The 12,520-nt window shown below is 45.0% G+C and overlaps 18 non-coding genes across 18 annotated transcripts; all 18 read left to right on the top strand.

Moving 5' to 3' along the window:
* Positions 1 to 627: 627 nt before the first annotated feature.
* On the top strand, positions 628 to 818 carry LOC144386511 (U2 spliceosomal RNA). Its single transcript, XR_013452227.1, has one exon. It is a non-coding gene; the product is annotated as a U2 spliceosomal RNA (small nuclear RNA).
* A 276-nt stretch (positions 819 to 1,094) lies between these two features.
* On the top strand, positions 1,095 to 1,258 carry LOC144386461 (U1 spliceosomal RNA). Its single transcript, XR_013452177.1, has one exon. It is a non-coding gene; the product is annotated as a U1 spliceosomal RNA (small nuclear RNA).
* A 442-nt stretch (positions 1,259 to 1,700) lies between these two features.
* LOC144386658 (U5 spliceosomal RNA) lies at positions 1,701 to 1,815 on the top strand. Its single transcript, XR_013452371.1, has one exon. It is a non-coding gene; the product is annotated as a U5 spliceosomal RNA (small nuclear RNA).
* Positions 1,816 to 2,520: 705 nt separating this feature from the next.
* On the top strand, positions 2,521 to 2,711 carry LOC144386510 (U2 spliceosomal RNA). The gene has a single exon (XR_013452226.1). It is a non-coding gene; the product is annotated as a U2 spliceosomal RNA (small nuclear RNA).
* Positions 2,712 to 2,987: 276 nt separating this feature from the next.
* Positions 2,988 to 3,151, top strand: LOC144386460 (U1 spliceosomal RNA). Its single transcript, XR_013452176.1, has one exon. It is a non-coding gene; the product is annotated as a U1 spliceosomal RNA (small nuclear RNA).
* Positions 3,152 to 3,593: 442 nt separating this feature from the next.
* LOC144386657 (U5 spliceosomal RNA) lies at positions 3,594 to 3,708 on the top strand. Its single transcript, XR_013452370.1, has one exon. It is a non-coding gene; the product is annotated as a U5 spliceosomal RNA (small nuclear RNA).
* Positions 3,709 to 4,413: 705 nt separating this feature from the next.
* On the top strand, positions 4,414 to 4,604 carry LOC144386509 (U2 spliceosomal RNA). Its single transcript, XR_013452225.1, has one exon. It is a non-coding gene; the product is annotated as a U2 spliceosomal RNA (small nuclear RNA).
* Positions 4,605 to 4,880: 276 nt separating this feature from the next.
* Positions 4,881 to 5,044, top strand: LOC144386589 (U1 spliceosomal RNA). The gene has a single exon (XR_013452305.1). It is a non-coding gene; the product is annotated as a U1 spliceosomal RNA (small nuclear RNA).
* Positions 5,045 to 5,486: 442 nt separating this feature from the next.
* LOC144386656 (U5 spliceosomal RNA) lies at positions 5,487 to 5,601 on the top strand. The gene has a single exon (XR_013452369.1). It is a non-coding gene; the product is annotated as a U5 spliceosomal RNA (small nuclear RNA).
* A 705-nt stretch (positions 5,602 to 6,306) lies between these two features.
* On the top strand, positions 6,307 to 6,497 carry LOC144386508 (U2 spliceosomal RNA). The gene has a single exon (XR_013452224.1). It is a non-coding gene; the product is annotated as a U2 spliceosomal RNA (small nuclear RNA).
* A 276-nt stretch (positions 6,498 to 6,773) lies between these two features.
* Positions 6,774 to 6,937, top strand: LOC144386578 (U1 spliceosomal RNA). The gene has a single exon (XR_013452294.1). It is a non-coding gene; the product is annotated as a U1 spliceosomal RNA (small nuclear RNA).
* A 442-nt stretch (positions 6,938 to 7,379) lies between these two features.
* Positions 7,380 to 7,494, top strand: LOC144386655 (U5 spliceosomal RNA). The gene has a single exon (XR_013452368.1). It is a non-coding gene; the product is annotated as a U5 spliceosomal RNA (small nuclear RNA).
* Positions 7,495 to 8,199: 705 nt separating this feature from the next.
* LOC144386507 (U2 spliceosomal RNA) lies at positions 8,200 to 8,390 on the top strand. The gene has a single exon (XR_013452223.1). It is a non-coding gene; the product is annotated as a U2 spliceosomal RNA (small nuclear RNA).
* Positions 8,391 to 8,666: 276 nt separating this feature from the next.
* LOC144386568 (U1 spliceosomal RNA) lies at positions 8,667 to 8,830 on the top strand. Its single transcript, XR_013452284.1, has one exon. It is a non-coding gene; the product is annotated as a U1 spliceosomal RNA (small nuclear RNA).
* Positions 8,831 to 9,272: 442 nt separating this feature from the next.
* LOC144386654 (U5 spliceosomal RNA) lies at positions 9,273 to 9,387 on the top strand. Its single transcript, XR_013452366.1, has one exon. It is a non-coding gene; the product is annotated as a U5 spliceosomal RNA (small nuclear RNA).
* Positions 9,388 to 10,092: 705 nt separating this feature from the next.
* Positions 10,093 to 10,283, top strand: LOC144386575 (U2 spliceosomal RNA). The gene has a single exon (XR_013452291.1). It is a non-coding gene; the product is annotated as a U2 spliceosomal RNA (small nuclear RNA).
* Positions 10,284 to 10,559: 276 nt separating this feature from the next.
* LOC120829952 (U1 spliceosomal RNA) lies at positions 10,560 to 10,723 on the top strand. Its single transcript, XR_005713733.2, has one exon. It is a non-coding gene; the product is annotated as a U1 spliceosomal RNA (small nuclear RNA).
* Positions 10,724 to 11,165: 442 nt separating this feature from the next.
* LOC144386652 (U5 spliceosomal RNA) lies at positions 11,166 to 11,280 on the top strand. Its single transcript, XR_013452364.1, has one exon. It is a non-coding gene; the product is annotated as a U5 spliceosomal RNA (small nuclear RNA).
* Positions 11,281 to 12,520: the final 1,240 nt, after the last annotated feature.

Genomic DNA, 12,520 nt, shown 5'->3' with positions numbered 1-12,520 from the left:
TATCACTGGAGTCACTAGTGCAGCAAGTCTCAAATCACTGTCTGAATCCAAAGTGAAATCAACCAGATTTCAGCAGGATTTTACAGGGATTAATGGTCACTTTACTGGAGTCTCCGGTGGAGCACGTCTCAAATCAGCAAATCACTGTCTGAATTCATTGTGAAATCAACAAGATTTTCAGCAGGAATCATCACTGGAGTCACTAGTGGAGCCTTGCAGCAAGTCTCAAATCTCTGTCTGAATCCATTGTGAAATCAACAAGATTTTCAGCAGGACTTTGCAGAGATGAATCATCACTGGAGTCACTAGTGGAGCCTTGCAGCAAGTCTCAAATCTCTGTCTGAATCCATTGTGAAATCAACAAGATTTTCAGCAGGACTTTACAGTGATTAATCATCACTGGAGTCTCTAGTGTCTGAAACAACAGTGAAATCAACCAGATTTCAGCAGGAGTTTACACTTTTGCTTGTAAACAAATCAATGATTTTAGCTTTTTTGAGGACGGGGGCAGCGTGGGGAGTGGGTTGTTAAGTAGCAAGCGACTGCTACGCCCAGTTGAAAGAACCGCACCGCGACAATTGAGATATGTGCTGGTACGTTGGGTCTGCAAACAAACAGTTTGGTGTTATCGCTTCTCGGCCTTTTGGCTAAGATCAAGTGTAGTATCTGTTCTTATCAGTTTAATATCTGATATGTCCTCTATACGAGGACTACATATTAAGCCGATTTTTAGCTCTGGGAGATGAAAAAGGGGCTTGCTCCGTTCACTCCAAGCATCGACCCGGTATTGCAGCACCTCCGGGAACGGTGCACCCTTTAAATTGTGGAAAATAAAAGAAATGGTAACCTGAATCAGTGGTGTGGTGTTGGAAATTATTTCTGCTTTGAGTAAAACAAGTCTCACCTCCACATAGTTTTTAAGACTGAGGCTTTTGGCAAGTGACTTATGCTTACTCATCAATAGTGCCTTTGTTTTGCAAGTCTCAAATCCCTGATTTTAACTTCACCGATCTGTGAGGACGGTGCCATCTGCGAACCGTCACCACAAATGCTGTGACTGGGAATACCGTCCCTGCCTCTGTCACCACCAACTCATACTTACCTGGCAGGGGAGATACCATGATCAAGAAGGTGGTTCACCCAGGGCGAGGCTCAGTCATTGCACTGCGACTGTGCTGACCACTGCGAATTCCCCAAATGTGGGAATCTCGACTGCATAATTTGTGGTAGTGGGGGTCTGCGTTCGCGCTCTCCCCTGATATTGAAGTCAAAGAAAAGCCAGGTGTCCCGTTTAATCATCACTGTCTGAATCCCTAGTGAAATCAACCACATTTCAGCAGGATTTTACACGGATTAATCACCACTGCACTGGAGTCTCCGGTGGAGGGAGTCTACAATCAGCAAATCACTGTCTGAATCCAAAGTGAGATCAAGCACATTTCAGCATTAATCATCACTGCGCTGGAGTCTCCAGTGGAGCACGTCTCAAATCAGCAAATCACTGTCTGAATCCAAAGTGAAATCAAGCACATTTCAGCAGGACTTTACACTTTTGCTTGTAAACAAATCAATGAGTTTTTGATGGCTGGTGCTGGGGAATGGGTTTGGCATTGGACAACCGCAGCTCAACCAGTCCCAACCACAAGAGGGATCACTGTTGCGACTGGGATATAAGGCTGCCTGCCACCTGATTCCGCAACTGACTTTGGTTTCTCTTCAATACGCATAAGTCTTTCGCCTTTTACTAAAGACTTCCGTGGAGAGGAACAACAATGAGTTGACCATATTTTTGGCAGGCTCTGCCAATTGGCTGAGCCTCATGTACTTGTGTGAAAAGAAAAGTAGTTGGACAGAGGCTCCTGACAATGGAGCACAAACAAAGTTGTGTTTACTTATCACTGGAGTCACTAGTGCAGCAAGTCTCAAATCACTGTCTGAATCCAAAGTGAAATCAACCAGATTTCAGCAGGATTTTACAGGGATTAATGGTCACTTTACTGGAGTCTCCGGTGGAGCACGTCTCAAATCAGCAAATCACTGTCTGAATTCATTGTGAAATCAACAAGATTTTCAGCAGGAATCATCACTGGAGTCACTAGTGGAGCCTTGCAGCAAGTCTCAAATCTCTGTCTGAATCCATTGTGAAATCAACAAGATTTTCAGCAGGACTTTGCAGAGATGAATCATCACTGGAGTCACTAGTGGAGCCTTGCAGCAAGTCTCAAATCTCTGTCTGAATCCATTGTGAAATCAACAAGATTTTCAGCAGGACTTTACAGTGATTAATCATCACTGGAGTCTCTAGTGTCTGAAACAACAGTGAAATCAACCAGATTTCAGCAGGAGTTTACACTTTTGCTTGTAAACAAATCAATGATTTTAGCTTTTTTGAGGACGGGGGCAGCGTGGGGAGTGGGTTGTTAAGTAGCAAGCGACTGCTACGCCCAGTTGAAAGAACCGCACCGCGACAATTGAGATATGTGCTGGTACGTTGGGTCTGCAAACAAACAGTTTGGTGTTATCGCTTCTCGGCCTTTTGGCTAAGATCAAGTGTAGTATCTGTTCTTATCAGTTTAATATCTGATATGTCCTCTATACGAGGACTACATATTAAGCCGATTTTTAGCTCTGGGAGATGAAAAAGGGGCTTGCTCCGTTCACTCCAAGCATCGACCCGGTATTGCAGCACCTCCGGGAACGGTGCACCCTTTAAATTGTGGAAAATAAAAGAAATGGTAACCTGAATCAGTGGTGTGGTGTTGGAAATTATTTCTGCTTTGAGTAAAACAAGTCTCACCTCCACATAGTTTTTAAGACTGAGGCTTTTGGCAAGTGACTTATGCTTACTCATCAATAGTGCCTTTGTTTTGCAAGTCTCAAATCCCTGATTTTAACTTCACCGATCTGTGAGGACGGTGCCATCTGCGAACCGTCACCACAAATGCTGTGACTGGGAATACCGTCCCTGCCTCTGTCACCACCAACTCATACTTACCTGGCAGGGGAGATACCATGATCAAGAAGGTGGTTCACCCAGGGCGAGGCTCAGTCATTGCACTGCGACTGTGCTGACCACTGCGAATTCCCCAAATGTGGGAATCTCGACTGCATAATTTGTGGTAGTGGGGGTCTGCGTTCGCGCTCTCCCCTGATATTGAAGTCAAAGAAAAGCCAGGTGTCCCGTTTAATCATCACTGTCTGAATCCCTAGTGAAATCAACCACATTTCAGCAGGATTTTACACGGATTAATCACCACTGCACTGGAGTCTCCGGTGGAGGGAGTCTACAATCAGCAAATCACTGTCTGAATCCAAAGTGAGATCAAGCACATTTCAGCATTAATCATCACTGCGCTGGAGTCTCCAGTGGAGCACGTCTCAAATCAGCAAATCACTGTCTGAATCCAAAGTGAAATCAAGCACATTTCAGCAGGACTTTACACTTTTGCTTGTAAACAAATCAATGAGTTTTTGATGGCTGGTGCTGGGGAATGGGTTTGGCATTGGACAACCGCAGCTCAACCAGTCCCAACCACAAGAGGGATCACTGTTGCGACTGGGATATAAGGCTGCCTGCCACCTGATTCCGCAACTGACTTTGGTTTCTCTTCAATACGCATAAGTCTTTCGCCTTTTACTAAAGACTTCCGTGGAGAGGAACAACAATGAGTTGACCATATTTTTGGCAGGCTCTGCCAATTGGCTGAGCCTCATGTACTTGTGTGAAAAGAAAAGTAGTTGGACAGAGGCTCCTGACAATGGAGCACAAACAAAGTTGTGTTTACTTATCACTGGAGTCACTAGTGCAGCAAGTCTCAAATCACTGTCTGAATCCAAAGTGAAATCAACCAGATTTCAGCAGGATTTTACAGGGATTAATGGTCACTTTACTGGAGTCTCCGGTGGAGCACGTCTCAAATCAGCAAATCACTGTCTGAATTCATTGTGAAATCAACAAGATTTTCAGCAGGAATCATCACTGGAGTCACTAGTGGAGCCTTGCAGCAAGTCTCAAATCTCTGTCTGAATCCATTGTGAAATCAACAAGATTTTCAGCAGGACTTTGCAGAGATGAATCATCACTGGAGTCACTAGTGGAGCCTTGCAGCAAGTCTCAAATCTCTGTCTGAATCCATTGTGAAATCAACAAGATTTTCAGCAGGACTTTACAGTGATTAATCATCACTGGAGTCTCTAGTGTCTGAAACAACAGTGAAATCAACCAGATTTCAGCAGGAGTTTACACTTTTGCTTGTAAACAAATCAATGATTTTAGCTTTTTTGAGGACGGGGGCAGCGTGGGGAGTGGGTTGTTAAGTAGCAAGCGACTGCTACGCCCAGTTGAAAGAACCGCACCGCGACAATTGAGATATGTGCTGGTACGTTGGGTCTGCAAACAAACAGTTTGGTGTTATCGCTTCTCGGCCTTTTGGCTAAGATCAAGTGTAGTATCTGTTCTTATCAGTTTAATATCTGATATGTCCTCTATACGAGGACTACATATTAAGCCGATTTTTAGCTCTGGGAGATGAAAAAGGGGCTTGCTCCGTTCACTCCAAGCATCGACCCGGTATTGCAGCACCTCCGGGAACGGTGCACCCTTTAAATTGTGGAAAATAAAAGAAATGGTAACCTGAATCAGTGGTGTGGTGTTGGAAATTATTTCTGCTTTGAGTAAAACAAGTCTCACCTCCACATAGTTTTTAAGACTGAGGCTTTTGGCAAGTGACTTATGCTTACTCATCAATAGTGCCTTTGTTTTGCAAGTCTCAAATCCCTGATTTTAACTTCACCGATCTGTGAGGACGGTGCCATCTGCGAACCGTCACCACAAATGCTGTGACTGGGAATACCGTCCCTGCCTCTGTCACCACCAACTCATACTTACCTGGCAGGGGAGATACCATGATCAAGAAGGTGGTTCACCCAGGGCGAGGCTCAGTCATTGCACTGCGACTGTGCTGACCACTGCGAATTCCCCAAATGTGGGAATCTCGACTGCATAATTTGTGGTAGTGGGGGACTGCGTTCGCGCTCTCCCCTGATATTGAAGTCAAAGAAAAGCCAGGTGTCCCGTTTAATCATCACTGTCTGAATCCCTAGTGAAATCAACCACATTTCAGCAGGATTTTACACGGATTAATCACCACTGCACTGGAGTCTCCGGTGGAGGGAGTCTACAATCAGCAAATCACTGTCTGAATCCAAAGTGAGATCAAGCACATTTCAGCATTAATCATCACTGCGCTGGAGTCTCCAGTGGAGCACGTCTCAAATCAGCAAATCACTGTCTGAATCCAAAGTGAAATCAAGCACATTTCAGCAGGACTTTACACTTTTGCTTGTAAACAAATCAATGAGTTTTTGATGGCTGGTGCTGGGGAATGGGTTTGGCATTGGACAACCGCAGCTCAACCAGTCCCAACCACAAGAGGGATCACTGTTGCGACTGGGATATAAGGCTGCCTGCCACCTGATTCCGCAACTGACTTTGGTTTCTCTTCAATACGCATAAGTCTTTCGCCTTTTACTAAAGACTTCCGTGGAGAGGAACAACAATGAGTTGACCATATTTTTGGCAGGCTCTGCCAATTGGCTGAGCCTCATGTACTTGTGTGAAAAGAAAAGTAGTTGGACAGAGGCTCCTGACAATGGAGCACAAACAAAGTTGTGTTTACTTATCACTGGAGTCACTAGTGCAGCAAGTCTCAAATCACTGTCTGAATCCAAAGTGAAATCAACCAGATTTCAGCAGGATTTTACAGGGATTAATGGTCACTTTACTGGAGTCTCCGGTGGAGCACGTCTCAAATCAGCAAATCACTGTCTGAATTCATTGTGAAATCAACAAGATTTTCAGCAGGAATCATCACTGGAGTCACTAGTGGAGCCTTGCAGCAAGTCTCAAATCTCTGTCTGAATCCATTGTGAAATCAACAAGATTTTCAGCAGGACTTTGCAGAGATGAATCATCACTGGAGTCACTAGTGGAGCCTTGCAGCAAGTCTCAAATCTCTGTCTGAATCCATTGTGAAATCAACAAGATTTTCAGCAGGACTTTACAGTGATTAATCATCACTGGAGTCTCTAGTGTCTGAAACAACAGTGAAATCAACCAGATTTCAGCAGGAGTTTACACTTTTGCTTGTAAACAAATCAATGATTTTAGCTTTTTTGAGGACGGGGGCAGCGTGGGGAGTGGGTTGTTAAGTAGCAAGCGACTGCTACGCCCAGTTGAAAGAACCGCACCGCGACAATTGAGATATGTGCTGGTACGTTGGGTCTGCAAACAAACAGTTTGGTGTTATCGCTTCTCGGCCTTTTGGCTAAGATCAAGTGTAGTATCTGTTCTTATCAGTTTAATATCTGATATGTCCTCTATACGAGGACTACATATTAAGCCGATTTTTAGCTCTGGGAGATGAAAAAGGGGCTTGCTCCGTTCACTCCAAGCATCGACCCGGTATTGCAGCACCTCCGGGAACGGTGCACCCTTTAAATTGTGGAAAATAAAAGAAATGGTAACCTGAATCAGTGGTGTGGTGTTGGAAATTATTTCTGCTTTGAGTAAAACAAGTCTCACCTCCACATAGTTTTTAAGACTGAGGCTTTTGGCAAGTGACTTATGCTTACTCATCAATAGTGCCTTTGTTTTGCAAGTCTCAAATCCCTGATTTTAACTTCACCGATCTGTGAGGACGGTGCCATCTGCGAACCGTCACCACAAATGCTGTGACTGGGAATACCGTCCCTGCCTCTGTCACCACCAACTCATACTTACCTGGCAGGGGAGATACCATGATCAAGAAGGTGGTTCACCCAGGGCGAGGCTCAGTCATTGCACTGCGACTGTGCTGACCACTGCGAATTCCCCAAATGTGGGAATCTCGACTGCATAATTTGTGGTAGTGGGGGACTGCGTTCGCGCTCTCCCCTGATATTGAAGTCAAAGAAAAACCAGGTGTCCCGTTTAATCATCACTGTCTGAATCCCTAGTGAAATCAACCACATTTCAGCAGGATTTTACACGGATTAATCACCACTGCACTGGAGTCTCCAGTGGAGGGAGTCTACAATCAGCAAATCACTGTCTGAATCCAAAGTGAGATCAAGCACATTTCAGCATTAATCATCACTGCGCTGGAGTCTCCAGTGGAGCACGTCTCAAATCAGCAAATCACTGTCTGAATCCAAAGTGAAATCAAGCACATATCAGCAGGACTTTACACTTTTGCTTGTAAACAAATCAATGAGTTTTTGATGGCTGGTGCTGGGGAATGGGTTTGGCATTGGACAACCGCAGCTCAACCAGTCCCAACCACAAGAGGGATCACTGTTGCGACTGGGATATAAGGCTGCCTGCCACCTGATTCCGCAACTGACTTTGGTTTCTCTTCAATACGCATAAGTCTTTCGCCTTTTACTAAAGACTTCCGTGGAGAGGAACAACAATGAGTTGACCATATTTTTGGCAGGCTCTGCCAATTGGCTGAGCCTCATGTACTTGTGTGAAAAGAAAAGTAGTTGGACAGAGGCTCCTGACAATGGAGCACAAACAAAGTTGTGTTTACTTATCACTGGAGTCACTAGTGCAGCAAGTCTCAAATCACTGTCTGAATCCAAAGTGAAATCAACCAGATTTCAGCAGGATTTTACAGGGATTAATGGTCACTTTACTGGAGTCTCCGGTGGAGCACGTCTCAAATCAGCAAATCACTGTCTGAATTCATTGTGAAATCAACAAGATTTTCAGCAGGAATCATCACTGGAGTCACTAGTGGAGCCTTGCAGCAAGTCTCAAATCTCTGTCTGAATCCATTGTGAAATCAACAAGATTTTCAGCAGGACTTTACAGTGATTAATCATCACTGGAGTCACTAGTGGAGCCTTGCAGCAAGTCTAAAATCCCTGTCTGAATCCATTGTGAAATCAACAAGATTTTCAGCAGGACTTTACAGTGATTAATCATCACTGGAGTCTCTAGTGTCTGAAACAACAGTGAAATCAACCAGATTTCAGCAGGAGTTTACACTTTTGCTTGTAAACAAATCAATGATTTTAGCTTTTTTGAGGACGGGGGCAGCGTGGGGAGTGGGTTGTTAAGTAGCAAGCGACTGCTACGCCCAGTTGAAAGAACCGCACCGCGACAATTGAGATATGTGCTGGTACGTTGGGTCTGCAAACAAACAGTTTGGTGTTATCGCTTCTCGGCCTTTTGGCTAAGATCAAGTGTAGTATCTGTTCTTATCAGTTTAATATCTGATATGTCCTCTATACGAGGACTACATATTAAGCCGATTTTTAGCTCTGGGAGATGAAAAAGGGGCTTGCTCCGTTCACTCCAAGCATCGACCCGGTATTGCAGCACCTCCGGGAACGGTGCACCCTTTAAATTGTGGAAAATAAAAGAAATGGTAACCTGAATCAGTGGTGTGGTGTTGGAAATGATTTCTGCTTTGAGTAAAACAAGTCTCACCTCCACATAGTTTTTAAGACTGAGGCTTTTGGCAAGTGACTTATGCTTACTCATCAATAGTGCCTTTGTTTTGCAAGTCTCAAATCACTGATTTTAACTTCACCGATCTGTGAGGACGGTGCCATCTGCGAACCGTCACCACAAATGCTGTGACTGGGAATACCGTCCCTGCCTCTGTCACCACCAACTCATACTTACCTGGCAGGGGAGATACCATGATCAAGAAGGTGGTTCACCCAGGGCGAGGCTCAGTCATTGCACTGCGACTGTGCTGACCACTGCGAATTCCCCAAATGTGGGAATCTCGACTGCATAATTTGTGGTAGTGGGGGACTGCGTTCGCGCTCTCCCCTGATATTGAAGTCAAAGAAAAACCAGGTGTCCCGTTTAATCATCACTGTCTGAATCCCTAGTGAAATCAACCACATTTCAGCAGGATTTTACACGGATTAATCACCACTGCACTGGAGTCTCCGGTGGAGGGAGTCTACAATCAGCAAATCACTGTCTGAATCCAAAGTGAGATCAAGCACATTTCAGCATTAATCATCACTGCGCTGGAGTCTCCAGTGGAGCACGTCTCAAATCAGCAAATCACTGTCTGAATCCAAAGTGAAATCAAGCACATTTCAGCAGGACTTTACACTTTTGCTTGTAAACAAATCAATGAGTTTTTGATGGCTGGTGCTGGGGAATGGGTTTGGCATTGGACAACCGCAGCTCAACCAGTCCCAACCACAAGAGGGATCACTGTTGCGACTGGGATATAAGGCTGCCTGCCACCTGATTCCGCAACTGACTTTGGTTTCTCTTCAATACGCATAAGTCTTTCGCCTTTTACTAAAGACTTCCGTGGAGAGGAACAACAATGAGTTGACCATATTTTTGGCAGGCTCTGCCAATTGGCTGAGCCTCATGTACTTGTGTGAAAAGAAAAGTAGTTGGACAGAGGCTCCTGACAATGGAGCACAAACAAAGTTGTGTTTACTTATCACTGGAGTCACTAGTGCAGCAAGTCTCAAATCACTGTCTGAATCCAAAGTGAAATCAACCAGATTTCAGCAGGATTTTACAGGGATTAATGGTCACTTTACTGGAGTCTCCGGTGGAGCACGTCTCAAATCAGCAAATCACTGTCTGAATTCATTGTGAAATCAACAAGATTTTCAGCAGGAATCATCACTGGAGTCACTAGTGGAGCCTTGCAGCAAGTCTCAAATCTCTGTCTGAATCCATTGTGAAATCAACAAGATTTTCAGCAGGACTTTGCAGAGATGAATCATCACTGGAGTCACTAGTGGAGCCTTGCAGCAAGTCTCAAATCTCTGTCTGAATCCATTGTGAAATCAACAAGATTTTCAGCAGGACTTTACAGTGATTAATCATCACTGGAGTCTCTAGTGTCTGAAACAACAGTGAAATCAACCAGATTTCAGCAGGAGTTTACACTTTTGCTTGTAAACAAATCAATGATTTTAGCTTTTTTGAGGACGGGGGCAGCGTGGGGAGTGGGTTGTTAAGTAGCAAGCGACTGCTACGCCCAGTTGAAAGAACCGCACCGCGACAATTGAGATATGTGCTGGTACGTTGGGTCTGCAAACAAACAGTTTGGTGTTATCGCTTCTCGGCCTTTTGGCTAAGATCAAGTGTAGTATCTGTTCTTATCAGTTTAATATCTGATATGTTCTCTATACGAGGACTACATATTAAGCCGATTTTTAGCTCTGGGAGATGAAAAAGGGGCTTGCTCCGTTCACTCCAAGCATCGACCCGGTATTGCAGCACCTCCGGGAACGGTGCACCCTTTAGATTGTGGAAAATAAAAGAAATGGTAACCTGAATCAGTGGTGTGGTGTTGGAAATGATTTCTGCTTTGAGTAAAACAAGTCTCACCTCCACATAGTTTTTAAGACTGAGGCTTTTGGCAAGTGACTTATGCTTACTCATCAATAGTGCCTTTGTTTTGCAAGTCTCAAATCACTGATTTTAACTTCACCGATCTGTGAGGACGGTGCCATCTGCGAACCGTCACCACAAATGCTGTGACTGGGAATACCGTCCCTGCCTCTGTCACCACCAACTCATACTTACCTGGCAGGGGAGATACCATGATCAAGAAGGTGGTTCACCCAGGGCGAGGCTCAGTCATTGCACTGCGACTGTGCTGACCACTGCGAATTCCCCAAATGTGGGAATCTCGACTGCATAATTTCTGGTAGTGGGGGACTGCGTTCGCGCTCTCCCCTGATATTGAAGTCAAAGAAAAGCCAGGTGTCCCGTTTAATCATCACTGTCTGAATCCCTAGTGAAATCAACCACATTTCAGCAGGATTTTACACGGATTAATCACCACTGCACTGGAGTCTCCGGTGGAGGGAGTCTACAATCAGCAAATCACTGTCTGAATCCAAAGTGAGATCAAGCACATTTCAGCATTAATCATCACTGCGCTGGAGTCTCCAGTGGAGCACGTCTCAAATCAGCAAATCACTGTCTGAATCCAAAGTGAAATCAAGCACATATCAGCAGGACTTTACACTTTTGCTTGTAAACAAATCAATGAGTTTTTGATGGCTGGTGCTGGGGAATGGGTTTGGCATTGGACAACCGCAGCTCAACCAGTCCCAACCACAAGAGGGATCACTGTTGCGACTGGGATATAAGGCTGCCTGCCACCTGATTCCGCAACTGACTTTGGTTTCTCTTCAATACGCATAAGTCTTTCGCCTTTTACTAAAGACTTCCGTGGAGAGGAACAACAATGAGTTGACCATATTTTTGGCAGGCTCTGCCAATTGGCTGAGCCTCATGTACTTGTGTGAAAAGAAAAGTAGTTGGACAGAGGCTCCTGACAATGGAGCACAAACAAAGTTGTGTTTACTTATCACTGGAGTCACTAGTGCAGCAAGTCTCAAATCACTGTCTGAATCCAAAGTGAAATCAACCAGATTTCAGCAGGATTTTACAGGGATTAATGGTCACTTTACTGGAGTCTCCGGTGGAGCACGTCTCAAATCAGCAAATCACTGTCTGAATTCATTGTGAAATCAACAAGATTTTCAGCAGGAATCATCACTGGAGTCACTAGTGGAGCCTTGCAGCAAGTCTCAAATCTCTGTCTGAATCCATTGTGAAATCAACAAGATTTTCAGCAGGACTTTACAGTGATTAATCATCACTGGAGTCACTAGTGGAGCCTTGCAGCAAGTCTAAAATCCCTGTCTGAATCCATTGTGAAATCAACAAGATTTTCAGCAGGACTTTACAGTGATTAATCATCACTGGAGTCTCTAGTGTCTGAAACAACAGTGAAATCAACCAGATTTCAGCAGGAGTTTACACTTTTGCTTGTAAACAAATCAATGATTTTAGCTTTTTTGAGGACGGGGGCAGCGTGGGGAGTGGGTTGTTAAGTAGCAAGCGACTGCTACGCCCAGTTGAAAGAACCGCACCGCGACAATTGAGATATGTGCTGGTACGTTGGGTCTGCAAACAAACAGTTTGGTGTTATCGCTTCTCGGCCTTTTGGCTAAGATCAAGTGTAGTGGTTGTTGCTAAAGCTGTGCGGTGTATGGAGCTTGGTGGATAAAGTTGCTGGAGTCCCGTCCTCACACAGGCTATCATGTCTGCAGGACTTAGGAACTCGGTGCGATTCACTTGGAAGGTTAAAGAAGATGAGAAACATGGGAAGAGGGAATGGTTCGTGCGTACGGTCGTGGTGGGAGCACTGAAGATTGACCCCGCCCACGTATACTGCCTGCAGTGGAATGCAGCAGGAGGTGGTTTTGACCTCACTCTACACAGCCAAGCAGTGTATGAGAGAGTGATGGAGACAGCGAGGGAAAAGGCGGAAGAAGAGCCCTTTTCAAAGTTTCGGGTGGAGGCTCTTTGCAAGAGGAACTTGAAGATTGTGACGGTCCACATGTACAACCCATACGTGGGGGACGAGACGGTCATATCCTGGTTGTCGAGGTATGGGAAGGTGGAGTCGGCGGTGAGATACCTGAGGGACAGTTTCGGCATCTGGTCAGGGCGGAGACAATT

Source organism: Gasterosteus aculeatus, chromosome 13, assembly GCF_964276395.1.
Source record: "Gasterosteus aculeatus chromosome 13, fGasAcu3.hap1.1, whole genome shotgun sequence".
Taxonomy (NCBI): domain Eukaryota; kingdom Metazoa; phylum Chordata; class Actinopteri; order Perciformes; family Gasterosteidae; genus Gasterosteus; species Gasterosteus aculeatus.
Note: the sequence above shows the minus strand (reverse complement) of the source record. Positions and strands in the feature narration are given on the sequence as shown.